This window comes from Micropterus dolomieu, linkage group LG22, assembly GCF_021292245.1.
Source record: "Micropterus dolomieu isolate WLL.071019.BEF.003 ecotype Adirondacks linkage group LG22, ASM2129224v1, whole genome shotgun sequence".
NCBI lineage: Eukaryota > Metazoa > Chordata > Actinopteri > Centrarchiformes > Centrarchidae > Micropterus > Micropterus dolomieu.
The window spans coordinates 1,547,088-1,554,814 of record NC_060171.1 but is presented as its reverse complement, the minus strand read 5'-3'; the positions used below and the strand labels follow the sequence as shown (position 1 = coordinate 1,554,814).

General features: G+C 41.7%; 1 protein-coding gene across 5 annotated transcripts in view; it reads left to right on the top strand.

Annotated features, from left to right (window-relative positions):
• The window catches only part of prr5l (proline rich 5 like), a 45,955-nt gene that overhangs the window by 3,461 nt on the left and 34,767 nt on the right, over positions 1 to 7,727 (top strand). For 2 of the 5 annotated variants that reach the window (XM_046038420.1, XM_046038421.1), the window contains exon 2: positions 2,181 to 2,335. The exons of the other annotated variants lie outside the window; for them this stretch is intronic. The gene's annotated coding sequence lies outside the window, so the exon portion shown is untranslated. The remainder of the gene's footprint in view (positions 1 to 2,180; positions 2,336 to 7,727) is intronic. 5 annotated transcript variants of the gene reach the window in all.

The following is a 7,727-nucleotide window of genomic DNA, read 5'->3' as shown; positions in this document are numbered from 1 at the left end:
GGCTCTTGTAAGAAGACCTGCAGGTAGTTCGGCTCTTGTAAGAAGACCTGCAGGTAGTTCGGCTCTTGTAAGAAGACCTGCAGGTAGTTCGGCTCTTGTAAGAAGACCTGCAGGTAGTTCGGCTCTTGTAAGAAGACGTAGTTTGGCTCTTGTAAGAAGACGTAGTTTGGCTCTTGTAAGAAGACGTAGTTTGGCTCTACAAGACGTAGTTCGGCTCTTGTAAGAAGACCTGCAGGTAGTTTGGCTCTTGTAAGAAGACCTGCAGGTAGTTTGGCTCTTGTAAGAAGACGTAGTTTGGCTCTTGTAAGAAGACGTAGATTGGCTCTTGTAAGAAGACGTAGTTTGGCTCTTGTAAGAAGACGTAGTTCGGCTCTTGTAAGAAGACGTAGTTTGGCTCTTGTAAGAAGACGTAGTTTAGCTCTACAAGACGTAGTTCGGCTCTTGTAAGAAGACCTGCAGGTAGTTCGGCTCTTGTAAGAAGACCTGCAGGTAGTTCGGCTGTTGTAAGAAGACGTAGTTTGGCTCTTGTAAGAAGACGTAGTTTGGCTCTACAAGACGTAGTTCGGCTCTTGTAAGAAGACCTGCAGGTAGTTCGACTCTTGTAAGTAGACGTAGTTTGGCTCTTGTAAGAAGACGTAGTTTAGCTCTTGTAAGAAGACGTAGTTTAGCTCTTGTAAGAAGACGTAGTTTAGCTCTTGTAAGAAGACGTAGTTTAGCTCTTGTAAGAAGACGTAGTTTAGCTCTTGTAAGAAGACGTAGTTCGGCTCTTGTAAGAAGACCTGCAGGTAGTTTGGCTCTTGTAAGTAGACGTAGTTTGGCTCTTGTAAGAAGACCTGCGTAGTTCGGCTCTTGTAAGAAGACCTGCAGGTAGTTCGGCTCTTGTAAGAAGACCTGCAGGTAGTTCGGCTCTTGTAAGAAGACCTGCAGGTAGTTCGGCTCTTGTAAGAACTCATAGTTAGACCTACTAGTAGTTTTTGTAAATAGACTTGCATGTGGTTTAGATGTTGTAGATGGACCGACTGGTAGTTTAAGGTCTGTGAATAGACTTACAGGTGGTTTAAACACATGTGGACCTCATACAGCCCCACTTCAGGAGTCCTGAACTATCCCTTTAAACATCAGGATTTGTCAGAATCAAAGAGCGAAGGCTTGTTTCCAGAGCTGCCACGTTGTCAGAAATCCACCAGAGAAGAAGAAGAATTACAGAGACCAGTTTCTCACATTGACCACATCGAAGAAAAAGACCAGAATGCATTGCAGCGACAGGACAACTTGGAGTCTGAATGAGGAGTTTTTGTAGACTAGAAAAACGTCTTTGATCTTAATATCACTGTAATTTTCGATGTAACCATTTCCTCTAATTATGTGGACATTGTTGAATGGCATTATGGGAAACGTAGGAAATAGTAGATGAGGGAGTTTGCAGGATTGTGGGTTCGCCTAAAAATACAATGACACTGACGGCCGATGATCTTGAGAGATAAAGACAGGATGTCCGGGAGGTTTGAGTGAACCAGATGCTTAACTCAGAAACATCAAATGCATAATAGAAAATAAGCTACTGTTACTGCTTACACATTGTGTTTTTTAGGGTAAAACTACGGTGGAGGAAGTAATCTGGTTTGTGACTTAATAAAAAAGTACTTATACTGCACTGAAAGTACTCCATGCACTGTAATGCGCTGAAAATGTTACTTAAATAAAAGTATATTCAAGAAAATGTACTTTTAATTTTATCGTTTCAGCTCCATTTGTAAAACCGTTCAGAATCATATTTTGAGTAATTTTAAAAAGTACAGTATTTCCCTGAATATTTTCTTTAATTATATATTATTTATGTACATATATATAGTATAAAGGAGCCTGAAAAGTAAAGTACACGTTCCTCAAACGTGTTCAAAGCCTTAAAATGGAAATCTTTGGTCTATCTTATCTTATATAGAGAAATTATGACATTAGCACAAGATGTCTGTGAAGATTCTCAGTCATCCAGGTCGTAGTTAACCAAGGAAAGTTAAATAAAGGGCAACTGGAGTTGGGATGGGGAGGTCAGGTGTAAATGACTCCTTTCACTCCTCTTTCAAATCACCTGAGTAGAGAGACCACCTCTCAACTGGGGAGGAGGGCTGAGAAGCCACTTTTTCCTCCACCTACAATGCTGTCCTTTCATCTCTTCCCAGGAGACTGAACAAACACTCACGTTTGGCCTCAGGTGACGACAATTGTTTAACTGTCGTTAAGCAGCCTGGAGCCCTAACGAACCACAAATTTAAGCATTTAGCCGAGAAACACCACAAGACGGGGACACGGTGGATATTTTACAAGCACGGACAAGGTAAAGCGCCAGTGAACACACCAGTGCAGATGACACTCGTTGGCTGCCATGTTAGTTTTGTTTTCAAAGGTTACATCGTTAACAAGCCTCTTTCAGAAGACGAGTTCTGTCTTTTTGACAACTTTATTTGTTTATAACTTATTTGAAGTTGGTTCTGCGACATGGACAAAGACTAACTTCTCAGAGTTCACTTGAATGCATCCGTTTAGGACACAATTGTGGAGCAGTGTTCACCATACTGACCATTCAACCACGATTGATTTAAGTAAACAGCAAAAAAACCCAAAGCAACAGTCCTTCCTCCAGCATATGATCATGTTTTGATTCAGATTGTGCGAGAAGAGGAGGGGCTAAACAACGGAGCCGCTGTCAATGTCATATTAAATAGTTTATAGTATGCGCCGGTCAGCGTTGATGTTGTGGCGTGTTTGTCGCCAGAAATAAATCGATGAATGGGAAACTCTGCAGTGTGGTGCAGATTCTAGAGACTGCTTTTATGTCATCTTAGTCATCGGCGCATGAAAAACCAATCGCTGACCATCCCTTCAATCGTCGATATCCAATCAAGCGACTTATGAGAATCATACCTGACTGTCTGATGTTTGCAGTGTTCTTAACCGTGAATGCAGTTTTTAATCTGTGAAATAACTATATGTACGTATCGCTCTCTTTAAATGTATGACTTCAAGTTAATTTCTAAGATTTTGTTTTGACTCGCATTCACAGAAATGATCCCAGTTCAGAATATACATACCTCACGCTCTCTGTCTGGGTCTGTAATTGCATTAGTCTCTCTGAGTCCTTTCTCATGACAGGGGGCTTCTGTTTCAGGATTAGCCCACATGCTAACACACACAAACTTCACCGCGGGAAACTGTAGCACAAACACTCGGCCTGCCCTGTCTGATTCCCATCAGCGTTTTCCCTGCTTTGATCCTTTCAGGAGATTTTAGCGTTGTTCCTTTTTATTATTTTAATATATTTTTACTAAGACAGACAGGAACACCTAAAACAAAACAAACAAAATTGTCACATCTCATACAAGTAAAAGTAACATAAGATAAATAAAAACAAAATAAATTGAGGGTGTGTTGTTACGCATGATATATTTGCACGATTAAGGAAAGGTGTACAGAAACAAAAATAGATCAATTAAATGGCAAAGCAGAGTGTCCCTTTTGAGGCAGAGCATTCAGAGCTATGATACAAATGGTGGAAATATTTAAGCCAACATATGACAAAAAGGGGTCCCACGTCTTACGAAAGGCATCATCGTTGCTGTGAAGTTTACATGTCAGATAGTCCAATGCAAAATATTCATGTGTAACCCTTTGCCACTGAGCTTTTTTAGGAACTTTAGTTGTGATCCAGTTCAACAGAATACTCTACCTGGCACAGAAAGCAAGCATCTGGTAAAGTTTTATATTTGTGAGTGATGGACATCAGATATGCCAAGCAGCAGGTATAAAGGGTTATTATTTATATTAATAAACAGAATCTTATTATTTTCCTGCTGTACTTTCCCACAATGCCACAAACAATGCGTAAGACAACTAATTTCTAGCATTTTTCCTGTTTTAATTTAATAAAACGCTATGAACGCGACGAGAGTTTAAAGTCGTACCTGTTTGAAGTCTAGCTTCGCTTTCCAGTCGGATTTGACTGAGGAGAGCAGGTGGAAAAGTCTTGGTCTGGTCTGTCAGGTGAGCTGGCAGTCTGTTTTCTGAAGTGATGGTCGTCGTCGTCTTTGTTTTATGCCAGAGGTGAAGATATCTGAAGCATTTAATCTGTCTGAGCTGCTGTTTGACTTTTTGAGATACATTCTTGCTTTCTGACAGACCGAGTGTTGGGGGGTCATGGTAAATGGACTGTACTTTCACTTTTTGGGGTTCAGCATCTGCCCAAGTACACTTCGACGTGCAGACTGCAGCAGCCGGAGGTCGAACCACCAAACTTAGTGGACGACCCGCTCTACCTCCTGCGCCGCAGCCGCCCCTTCCATCATGTGCTGGATTATTTCTTACCAGTGACTTGGTGGAGTTCCCACGGGTTACCGAGCAGCTTCAAGGCTGTGGTTTGGGGTCAGATCAAAGTAGGAGCTGAGCAGTGAAGCAATAAATGCAAGATAACAAATGCTCAATAAATGTTTGATTTAATTCAGTTGAATCATGAACGAATTAGCACTTAATTTTTCTATTAAGATATTTAGATTTTGTTGAGGGGGAAAAAAGATTTTACTTAATTTTACATATTTGTTGTTTTATCAAAATAGTTTTGAATGTTCTGTCTCAGGTTTGTGAAGTGATCCACTGTTTGGCATCAAGTGTTTGTTCAGACCTGAAAGAAAAGTTTCATACCACAATTAACCATCTGTTTTCTTCAAAAACCAGGAGCAAAGACTTAAACTTTAAGAAGGCATAATAACTTGATATTTACCGTGGGAATTATCGATATTGTATGATGTTTCATTTTTTTATTGTGACAACATTTTTGGCCATATCGCCTAGCCCTAGGTTAAGGTGAGAGGAAACACATATTTACAGGGATACAGATGTCACTGCAACACCGGCACACTTGCACGTTACCCACTGTGAATCAATCAGTCAACCTTTTTCAATTATACACAGTACAACGCATGCAAAATGTGTCCTCTAGCTTTAATCCACCCTAATTAGGAGCGGTTAGCGGTTCAGTGGTGCGTGCTGGACTCGAACCAACGACCCTCCGGTTCCCAAGCAAAGTCCCCCTCGGACTGAGCTACTGCTGCAAAAGATAGATTTTTCATTTTTTCACTTACAGATTAAAACAACCGAGATGACGTGTTCATCTGTGAGCTTTAGAGCAGCTGGGAGGTGGACAGAGCCAGGCTAGCTGTTTCCCTCTGTTTCCAGTCTTTGTGCTAAGCTAAGCTAACCAGCTGCAGCTTCAAATTTAGACACGAGTGGCATCAATCTGAACATCTGACTGTCGGGGAGAAAAAGCAGAAGAGGATTTAACTAAAATGTGCAACTTTGCCGTCATGACTGGTGGTCGACAGAAACAGCGTTTTTAAATGACTGATATTTAGAGAGCAGAGTGGCAGATATGAAAGCAAATAAAAGGTATAATTCCTGCAGATTCCAGTCGAATCTGCACGTTCTCTCAGCAGTAACATGTTGTTTCAGATGGAAGCTTTATTAATGAATGAAACTGAAACATACTTTGGGTTGTGCTGATGGTTAAGAGCAGACGCTTGCGTGAACTGAGGCAAAAGAAGGAGCCTGAACTCATCACAGAATATCTGCTGGACTGAACTCGACATCACAGACTGATGGGATGTAACGGCGGAGGAGGAGGATGTGACGGGGGTGAGGTGACCTTTTTTTTGATGACTGGTTTTGGCGTGCACCAGATGGGTTGTCAAGGTGACTGTTACAGTCATGGCGGCGCCTAACGCCCACGTCTGAGAGCAGAGCAGCACTGAGTGAATCATCTGCTCAAACGTAGACGCTCTTTTGGATGAGAGACGTTTGCCAAAGATACGGCGAGCAGGCGGCTTTGTAATTCTTCAATGGGTGACGTGTGTGTTAATATCACCAAATCCTGTGAACACTACATGTGGTGAACTGTGCACACATGGTCCTGTTCCCACACACAACCTGTGGTCTGAACACACGCACAGAAACAGGCACTCTGTCTTTCGCCTGCCAAATGACGGGTTTAGCCAATCAAGACAGGCGATGTCACATCAGGCGATGTCCAGTAACAACAGTTGGTGGCGGATCACCTGTGGATTACGTCTCACAGCAGCTCGCATTAAAAACACACTCGGGTATCAGCTCTTCAGACCCAATAAGCTGTCAAACACTAAATATATGTTAAATGTATTTTTGACCCGGGTCGGTCCGATTCAGCCACACCAGAGTCAAAGTCTGGCTGTGTTCAGCTCTCAGTATCTTCTAACTGAATCTCTGTGGTTTAGTTTAGTTTCACTCGTGCTTTCCTGTTTGTTCTGTTAGATGTCAGCCAAATTTCACTGTTTGCTGGTGGCTGGCAGAGGTGTTGGACCAGTGTGAGGTCCAGTGAGAGGCTTTTATTGTGAAGATCTTACAGGAACTGCAAGTTACTGTGCGTTTCCTGAAAGGTAATAAAACATTTTACTATGCCAATCTGCTGGCAGATGTTCACAGCTGGCTCAGCAAATCCCTAACAGAAGTTAACAGCACACGGAAGTGCACAGGGGCTGGTTCCCACGCAGATCATAGTTTAACTGTTGATGTGATTTAAAGCTCATAACACCTGTTTTGTGTTGGACTCTGTGGAGTCTGTGTGAATCTGTTCAAATGCACCAAAGTATACTTAGTAAGTGAATGCAACACTGTTTTAATGCACTAAAGTATGGACGTTAGTAAGTGAACGCAACGCCGTTTTAATGCACTAAAGTATGGACGTTAGTAAGTGAACGCAACGCCGTTTTAATGCACTAAAGTATGGCCGTTAGTAAGTGAACGCAACGCCGTTTTAATGCACTAAAGTATGGACGTTAGTAAGTGAACGCAACAACGTTTTAATGCACTAAAGTATGGACGTAAGTAAGTGAACGCAACGCCGTTTTAATGCACTAAAGTATGGACGTTAGTAAGTGAACGCAACGCCGTTTTAATGCACTAAAGTATGGACGTTAGTAAGTGAACGCAACGCCGTTTTAATGCACTAAAGTATGGACGTTAGTAAGTGAACGCAACGCCGTTTTAATGCACTAAAGTATGGCCGTTAGTAAGTGAACGCAACGCCGTTTTAATGCACTAAAGTATGGCCGTTAGTAAGTGAATGCAACACTGTTTTAATGCACCAAAGTATACTTAGTAAGTGAACACAACACAGTTTTAATGCACTAAAGTATACTTAGTAAGTGAACGCAACGCAGTTTTAATGCACTAAAGTATGGCCGTTAGTAAGTGAACGCAACGCCGTTTTAATGCACTAAAGTATGGACGTTAGTAAGTGAACGCAACGCCGTTTTAATGCACTAAACTATGGCCGTTAGTAAGTGAACGCAACGCCGTTTTAATGCACCAAAGTATACTTAGTAAGTGAACACAAAACTGTTTTAATGCACTAAAGTATACTTAGTAAGTGAACACAACACAGTTTTAATGCACTAAAGTATGGACGTTAGTAAGTGAACGCAACGCCGTTTTAATGCACTAAAGTATGGACGTTAGGAAGTGAACGCAACGCCGTTTTAATGCACTAAAGTATGGACGTTAGGAAGTGAACGCAACGCCGTTTTAATGCACTAAAGTATGGCCGTTAGGAAGTGAACGCAACGCCGTTTTAATGCACTAAAGTATGGCCGTTAGGAAGTGAACGCAACGCCGTTTTAATGCACTAAAGTATGGCCGTTAGTAAG